Consider the following 9164-nt stretch of genomic DNA (forward strand, 5'->3'; position numbering starts at 1 on the left):
ATTGTTGGACATAAATAAGTAAAGATTGGGTTGGGGAATGAAGGAAATCTTGTAAAAGAGATTTGAAATCAAGATGCTCAACTAGTATTTGATAAAATGCTCAAATGAGCTGAAACTATGAATACCTTCCTAATTTGTATTCAATTTTGTTATGTCTCAAAGTAGATTGGGATTGCTAGAATTTTCGGAATGTCGTAGTAACATAAGGAAAGCCTAAACAAGGTATATATGGCTAAAAACCCCTCTTCTTAGAAATTGAGCTCCCATGGTGTCCCGGCATATGTTGTAAGTCCGGAATTTGAATTATGTCGTATTTGTTATTTCAAAGGATTTAGTGTTGCAAGAATATATGTGAAAGGTGTGTCTCAATGTATTCAGTGTGCTACTCTTGGTAATTGGGGATATGTGAAGGATGTGAACTATATGCTAAATTACCTAGATTTTAAGTCAAGTTAAATTGTGATTATTATGCCGAATCATGAGAATTCCTCTCTATGCTTATAACTTGAATTGCTCTTGTATGTGCCCATTATCTTAAATTACAATTTTGATGTTGAAAGTGAAAGTGATGTGGAATGAGAGTTATGAAATATGGCCTAGTGCCAAGTATGATATGATAATTGTGGCCCCAAGTGCCGATGAACTAATACATGTGAAACCAAATATTGAAGTGAGATGGATAACGGAAAAAGGGTAACGGCTTAGCCGATCGGGCCGTGATCGAATGCCATGTTATACACAAATGGTGGTAATGCAATGATAATTGAAACTGGAAAGTAAGACTAAAATGTGGGTAATGTCTTGTATGACAGCTTAGCCGATCGGGCCGTGATCGGATGCCATGTTATACACACATGGTGGTAATGCAATGATAATTGAAACTGGAATGTGAGACTGAAATAAGGGTAATGTGTTGTAAGATGGCTTAGCCGATCGGGCCGTGATCGGACTCCTCTCAAGAAAGCGGTGGTATTGTGAATGATGATGAACAGTATTAAAAGTCCCAAACTAAAGCTATGGAAATTAAGTGAAAGCTATGTGATTCCTTTTATTTGATGATGTAGTGATTGTTTAAAGCTTTTGTTGAATCCTTATGATTTCTTTGTCCTTGTATGGTTGTTCTTTCTAATGAGATGATGTTTAGTTATACATACTAGTGCTATTCAATGGCACTAACTTCCCTTTTGCCGGGGGCGCTACGTCTTTAAATGGATGTAGGTGTTTCTATAGCAGGCAGAGTTGGTCGCAACTAGTGCCGCATCATCCTTTCAGCTGACTTGGTGAGCCCCACTTCATTTCGGGTCTTGTTTCATCTATTTATCATGTACTTTGTATTTGAGGTATAGCCGGAGCCTTGTTGCTGGCATTTCCATATTATTCTTCAGTTGTATTTAGAGGCTCCGTAGACAGGTTGTGGGTAGTGTCGGGTATTGGAATTAAGTAGAAATATTGATGTTTGGCAATGATGTATAAAATTTGTAATATCTTCAAAATTGTGAACGAAGTGGTTAATGGAAATGAAATGGACTTGTTAATGACATGTTTATAGAATTTGATTAATGGTGTACATTTCCTCTTTTTTTCAAAGACGAATTTGGGTAGTATGAAATCTAACAGGCTTGCTCAGTCGGCTTTACTCGGTTGAGCACTGGTCGTGCTCCTTGGATTTTGTGGTGTAACATAGATACTTGTAGACATTCAAAGGCTTGTGATCATGAGATTATAGATTTTGGGAAAATGTATTAGTTTTTTGAGAGTTGATATTGTGTATGATGAGCGGCACTTTTAAATGCTGTGTTATTTCTCTATTTCGGTTTCTAATTGTTTCTTCTGCAAATTGGTTTATTTTCCACATTGTTATGCTTACCTAGTCGTAGAGACTAGGTGCCATCACGATGCTTCACGAAGGGCAAATAGGGGTCATGACATGTCGAATGTGACTTGCGTACAACATTTGAAGTCAATCAGACGTGATTTGATAGGTTTTGACATCGAATGTAGAAGTTTGAAGTTCTAAAGTTCATTAAGCTTGAATTGGGTTACGATTCGATATTTTGATGTTATTTGATGTGATTTGAATGCTCGACTAAGTTTGTAAGGTGTTTTGGGACTTGTTGGTAGGTTTGGTTGAGGTCCCGGGTGCCTCGGGATGGTTTCGGATGGTCAACGGATCAATTTGGAGCGTTGTTAAGTTGTTGAAGGGCATGAGTTCTAGTGTAATCGTACCTGCACAAAAAGGGCCGCAAGTGCGGCGCCGCAAAAGAAGCAAGGCAAGCGCATAAGCGAAGGTTGGCCAAAAGGCCTGGGCTGCAGAAGCGGGCACAAATGCGCAGATGCGCGAGCGCAGAAGCACATTAGGACCGCAGAAGCGGAAACGCAGATGTGCTACATGGGGCGCGCAATACGAGAACTGTTGGGTCGAGTTGGAGCCGCACCTGCGATGGAATTTTCGCAGGTGCGGAGCCTCAAAAGCGGCTATTGGACTACATGTACGATAGTTGGGCAAATTATATATTTTTGGATTTTTTACCACAAATTTGGGCATGGAATTTGGAATAAATTATATATTTGAGTTCGTGGTGTTATTGGTAAAGTTTATCTTCGAAAATTTTCGAAATCTGGGCACGTGGGCTCGAGAGTGATTTTTTTATCGACTTTTCAAACAGAGTTGGAAATTGATGTATATAGGATTATAATGAGTATTAGAGTATATATTTATGGATTTGCTCATTTATTGACTAGTTTTGGAGCATTGGGCATCGATTTAAGTTGTTTGAAAGGTTTAGGAGCTGTCAATGGATCTTCGGAGCTAGGTAAGTCTCCTTTCTAATCTTGTAAGAGGGAATTAATCCCATATGTAAAATAATTCAATATGTGCTTCTATTTGTGGGGGCTGCGTATGCATGAGGTGATGAGAGTCCGTGCGTAGCTACTATTATGCTTAAGTCCGGGTAGCCTAGGACCCAAATCATTTTATACTTACGATGTTTGCAACTTTCTTGTTAATTGAATTGCTTAAATCATATCGGAACTTGGTAAAGGAACTTTAAAAGGTTAAACTTCATTCTTCTTGACCGTTAATGAGAATTTGTGTTTCTTGAATAGTTGCCCTTAATAAATCTTGAATTTGGTTGTTTTAATTATAGTTTACTTTATTGTGGAGCGGGTCGAACGCCTCAGCAGGTTAAATAGATGCATCTATGGTTCATGTTGTTCGACCCTTGGCAATGCACAATTTAAATATTTATGTTGGATCGGGCCGTACGACCTCGGTATGATTTGTGCATGATTGAATTGTTTGCTTTGGAATTTTTAATAATTAATATTGCTTCATTGGCCTGAGATACAGAATGATAAATGATGACAAATAAATTTGGAATTTTTTTATTGATAAAAGACTTACTTCATGCTATTGAGCTTACAGCCGTTCCATGTTATCCATGCTTAATTATATCATCGGTATTTTATTTATAGGCCATAGTAAGTGTCGGAATTGACCCCTCGTCACTACTTCTTCGAGGTTAGACTAGGTACTTACTGGGTATGCGTTGTTTATGTACTCATACTACACTTGCTGCACATTTTGTTGTGCAGGCACATATATATTTAATGGCCTTGTGGGTGCAGCGGCGTGGTTAATGTAGGGACTTAGGCAAGCTGCATTTCGAATTATGACCTGCAGCCAACAGAGTCTCCTTTAGAGTATTTGCATTTTCTTTCATGTCCAAATTTGTATTCCGAACAGATGCTGTATTTCATTTTATTTTCTAGTTGATGCTCATGCACTTGTGACACCGGGTTCTGAGGTCATTACGGGTTATTCAGTATTGTGATTATTGTAAACATTATTATTCAGTCTAAAATTTTAATCTTCTACAATTTAATTGAAGGAAGACTATGATTTCAAAAATATTAAAAGGAGACATAAATTAAGTATTTAGTATTGGCTTGCCTGACAGCAGTGTCCGACGCCATCACAACATTTGATGGATTTTGGGCCGTGAAAACATGGTATTAGAGCGCTGGGTTCACTTAGGTCTCACAAGTCATGAGCAAGTCTAGTAGAGTCTTGCACATCGGTACAGAGACGTCTATGCTTATTTTCGAGAGGCTACAGGGTTGTTAGGAGCACTTCCCTTCTTGATTTCTCATCATGTGATTTAATTCCTTTGAGGCTTATGCCTTCGTCTCGTTCCTATTCAATCTTATGCGACATGAAGTGCTTGTTATAAATCGGGAATTGAGGAATTGTAATGGTACTACAGATGTGGTGCATTATGTTTCTCCCTGCGTATTTGATTGGACTATTGTCATCGCCTTGTGGAAGGCTGTTCTGTCATTTCAGCTCCGTATCAGCATTACCTAAGGTTTTAAGATTTGGTATCGATTGTTATGATAATTCATGCATTGCTATCGCACAGTGTTTGTGTAATAGTAGGATGATTGTCTAAGCGTCGGGGAAATGAATGAATTGAAATGAGGTTTTACTCAGTACATGATTCAGGGATTTAGTATTTTATTCCCGGCGGAGGAAAGGCAATCAGACTACTATTTCTCAGATTTGGGTTGATGGAGTAATGAGACTTGGTATTTTCGAGCATGGTAGAATTTTCATCAGTAATGTGGTGTCATCACCCTTGATTGAATATGTTAAGTTCGCTGGTGTTATGATCTTCGTCAAATCTCCCTTGGGGGCAGGGTAGTGTGAAATAGTGCCGGAGAAACAACTATCAGAGATCGCGGTGTGCGGTAGTTCAAGCTTGATGCTCATGCACTTGTGACACCGGGTTCTGGGGTGATTACGGGTTATTCAATATTGTGATTGTTGAAAACATTATTATTCACTCTGAAATTTTCATCTTCTACTATTTAATTGAAGAAAAACTATGATTTCAAAAATATTAAAATGAGACCTAAATTAAGTATTTAGTGTTAGCTTTCCTGACAGTGGTGTCCGATGCCATCACGACCTTTGATGGATTTTGGGTCGTGACACGACCCAAATTTCGCATAAGCAACTCCGCACTTGCGCAAATACGAAACACCAGAATCAGGCCTGCCCCAAGACATGGAAATGATCCAAAGCTCGTCTGAAACACGTCTGGGGCCCCCGAGACCCTGTCCTAACATACCAACCAATCCCATAACACAACTGTGACCTTCTTGAGGCTGAAAATCTCATCAAACAACATCAAAAACACGAATCGTACATCGATTCAACCCTAATAAACTTTCAACTTCTACAACTCACATTGAATCATATCAAAAAAACCTGGAATGACCTCAAACTTTGCATGCAAGTCCCAAATGACATATTGGAGCTATTCCAACTCTTGGAATTGAAATCTGAGCCCGATATACACAATGTCAACTCATGGTCAAACCTCTCAACCTTCCAAACCTTCAACTTTCCAATATTCACCAAAATGCATCAAATCAACCGACCGAGCTCCAAATTAAAATACGGACACACGCCTAAGTACAAAATTACTATATAAAGCTATTAGAATCATCAAAATGATATTCTGCAGTTGTCTACATAAAAGTCAAACTCCGGTCAACTCTTATCGGTTATGCTTCTAAAACTAGAATCATCCTTCTAAATCAATCCCGAATCATCTAAAAATAGAACTCAACCACTCAAGCAAGTTATAATACATAACACGAAGCTACTCGAGACCTTAAGCCACTGAACGTGATGCTAATTCTCAAAACAACCGGTTGGATCGTTACAGGACTGATCGTGGGCGAAGTAGCAGAACCTTGCAAGATAAGGAACGATCAGAGTCTCCAAATTCAGGATATCCCCTTTTATCGGACTGCAATTTTGATATTATCTTGGTGTAGTTAGTTTCAACTATTAGAAACATCAAGGAAGCAAGGTTCCAAAAACTAATTCGATCTGACCCTAGTCAAAGGGATCCTAATTTGTTTGTGAATTCCATGGTACACATGGTCAAATGACTGGGGGCTGTCAGCACCTTCGTGAAAAGGTAGCAATATTGTTGAAAAGTTATGATCTTAGAGAGTTTTTAAGTGACCGAACTAAGAGCAATTATGGTAGGAGTTGAGATACAATGGAATTGGCAAAGCCAACTACATGATCTCCCCGTCTTATAATAAACATGATTTTTATTTGGGTTGAAGTGAATATGGTGACATTTTCAGCTGCAAAGAAGACGAGCATATGGCGAGAGGATCTGGGAAGTACCAGAAGATGATGAAATCACATTCACTAAAGAAGTACTGATGGCCTATTTTATCGTACAATGATGCTCTGGTAATATTTTAGATTTGAAAATTAAGAGTGTGTTGGTTAATCCAGGTAGCTCAACCAATATTATCCAATTGAGGGTCTTAGAACAAGCAAAACTGAATGGATATATAGTTTTGGTGACAAAGCTTCTGGCTAGGTTCAACCTAACAAGTGTGATGACCCGATGAGAGATCGTGTTGCCTACGACCCGAGAATTGATTCTTGGTAGACCATAGATCCACGAAATAAAGGTTGTGCCATCAACTTACAATCAATTGTTGAAATTTCCTAATACTGGATGGGATTAAGCAGATTAGAGGTGATCAACCTGCTGAAAGGAAGATGAAGTCCATCACTTAGTCTAGCAGTAAAACAAAATAAATTAATAAATAGCAATTACAGGAACTGATGTCAACTTCAGTTCCAGTCCTGGTAGAAGACGATAATGAGGAAGAGACATCAGATATTTACAAGGTGCCCAGATTCTTTCTAGGTACCAAAAGAAATAGATGTGACAAAATCAACTACAAAAGAGCTTGAACAAGTCGCTTTGTTCACGGAGTTCCCCGAAAGAAAGGTTTACTTGAGAACGAGGTTGAGTCCCAAACTCAAGCTTAAAGTTATTGAATTTCTTAAGGCTAACATTGACTATTTTGCATGGTCTCATTGAGATATGACAGGTATCCCACTAGAAGCTTAGACCTTAATTTCCCTCTGGTAAAGTAGAAGAAACAACCAGTCGAAGTCAGAAACAAGTTTGTGAAAGAAGAGGTAACCAGGTTGCTTAATATAGGTTCAATACATGAAGTAAAGTGTCCTGGTTGGTTAGCTATCATAGTAGTAGTACCCAAAAAGAATAATAAATTCAGAATGTGTATAGATTATAAGGATTTAAATAAGGCTTTCCCTAAGGACTTTTTCTCATTGCCGAACATCGATCAAATTATCGATGTCATGTCCGGACATGAGTTGATGAGTTTTTTTAATGCATATTCCGGGTATAATCAAATTAGGATGCACCCAGAGGATCAAGAGAAAACTTTATTTATTACAAATTTTGGTACATATTGTTACAATGTGATGCATTTGGGGCTTAAAGATGCCGAAGAAACTTATCAAAGTTTTGTTAATAAGATGTTTGAATGTTAGATTGGTAAAATAATGGAAGTTTATATTAATCACATTAGCCTCTCAATGGGGACCATTTGACTTATCTTCAAGAAACGTTTGATATCATAAGGAAGTTCAATATGAAGCTTAACCTGGAGAAATGTAACTTTGGAGTTGGGCCCGAAAAATATCTTGATATCTTGGTTCCACAAAGATAAATTGAAGTAAATCCTAATAAGATTAAAGGCACAAAAGATATTCCTCATCGACTGAAAAGTGTAAAGGAAGTGCAAAGATTGACCGATAGGTTCGCGACTCTTAACAAATTCATATCAAGGTCGTCGAAAAAGTGTCATAATTTCTTTTCGCTATTAAAAAAGAAGAACGACTTTTCGTGGGCACTAAAGTGCCAGGAAGCATTGAAACACTTGAAGAATTATTTATTTTGTCCTCATTTAATGTCAAAATCAAAGGATGGAGAGCGGTTGCTAGTCTATTTGGCAGTGTCGGAAGTTGCGACCAAGTGTCGTTTTAGTTCGGGAGGAAGAATGTACGCAATTCCCTATACATAATATTAGTAAAATATTTTCTGGTGCAGAAACACAATATTCACACCTGGAAAAGTTGGCTCTGGCTCTCGTAGTCGCATCTCAAAAGCTTAGACCCTACTTTCAATGTCACCCAATAGTTGTTGTGACGGCTTCCCCCCTAAGAACATCCTTCATAAACCTGAGTTATCTGATCGATTGGCTAAATGGGACGTTAAAATTAGTAAATTTGATAGTGAATAAAAACTTTACAAGTTTTGGCGGACTTTGTGGCCGATTTTAGTCCGGGGATTATGCCTTTAATTGCAAAAGAAGCAGTTCTGGTAGCAGGGACTGTTTTTGGTGTATGGAACTTATTTATGGATGGCGTGTCCAACAAAAAAAATTCTGGTCTTGGGATAGTATTAATCACTCATTCGGGAGAAATCATGAGACAAGACATTCGAATTGTTTCGTTGACTAACAATAAAGTCGAGTATGAGGCTATAGTTGCAGGACTTGAATTAGCGTGAGGACTATGCTCCAAGGTGATCAAAGCGAAGTGCAATTTCCAGTTGGTGGTAAAATAGATATATGGGATTTTTTATGCCAAAGAAGAGCGCATGCAGCAGTACTTGAATAAAGTCCAAATTTTCCTTTCTCGATTCAGGGAGTGGTCAGTGATCCATATTTCGAGAGAGGAGAACATGGAGGCTGATGTGTTAGCCAACTTGAGTTCTTTGACGGATTTAAAAGGCGCTGACTCTGGTAATGTTGTGCAGTTGTTGCACTCATTCCTAGATGTAGATTGTTATTGCAAAGTTAATTCAATAAATGTAGTTTAGGATTGGAGAAATAAATTTATAGAATATTTAAGGCATGGTAAATTGCCTGATGACTCTAAAACCTCCCGGGCATTACGAACAAAAACTTCCCAGTATTGTCTTTTTGATAGGCAATTATATCAGAGGCCTTTTCACGGTCTGTTGGCTATGTTCTTGGACTAACGGTGGTTGATTATGTGATGAGGAAAGTTTATGAAGGAGTTTGTGGCAATCACTCTCGAGCAGATTCATTGGTGCTCAAATTAATGAGAGTCGGTTACTATTGGCCCCCAATAAAGCAAGATGAAAAGGCGTTCGTGCAAAAATGTTATAAATGCCAAAGTTATGCTCAGCTGGTACATCAACTGGTAAAACTTTGGCATTCTATGGTGTCACCATGGCCGTTTATGAAGTGGAAGATGTATATAGTTGGTTCTTTGCATTGAG

The sequence above is a fragment of the Nicotiana tabacum genome, chromosome 1 (assembly GCF_000715075.1).
Source record: "Nicotiana tabacum cultivar K326 chromosome 1, ASM71507v2, whole genome shotgun sequence".
Classification (NCBI taxonomy): Eukaryota; Viridiplantae; Streptophyta; class Magnoliopsida; order Solanales; family Solanaceae; genus Nicotiana; species Nicotiana tabacum.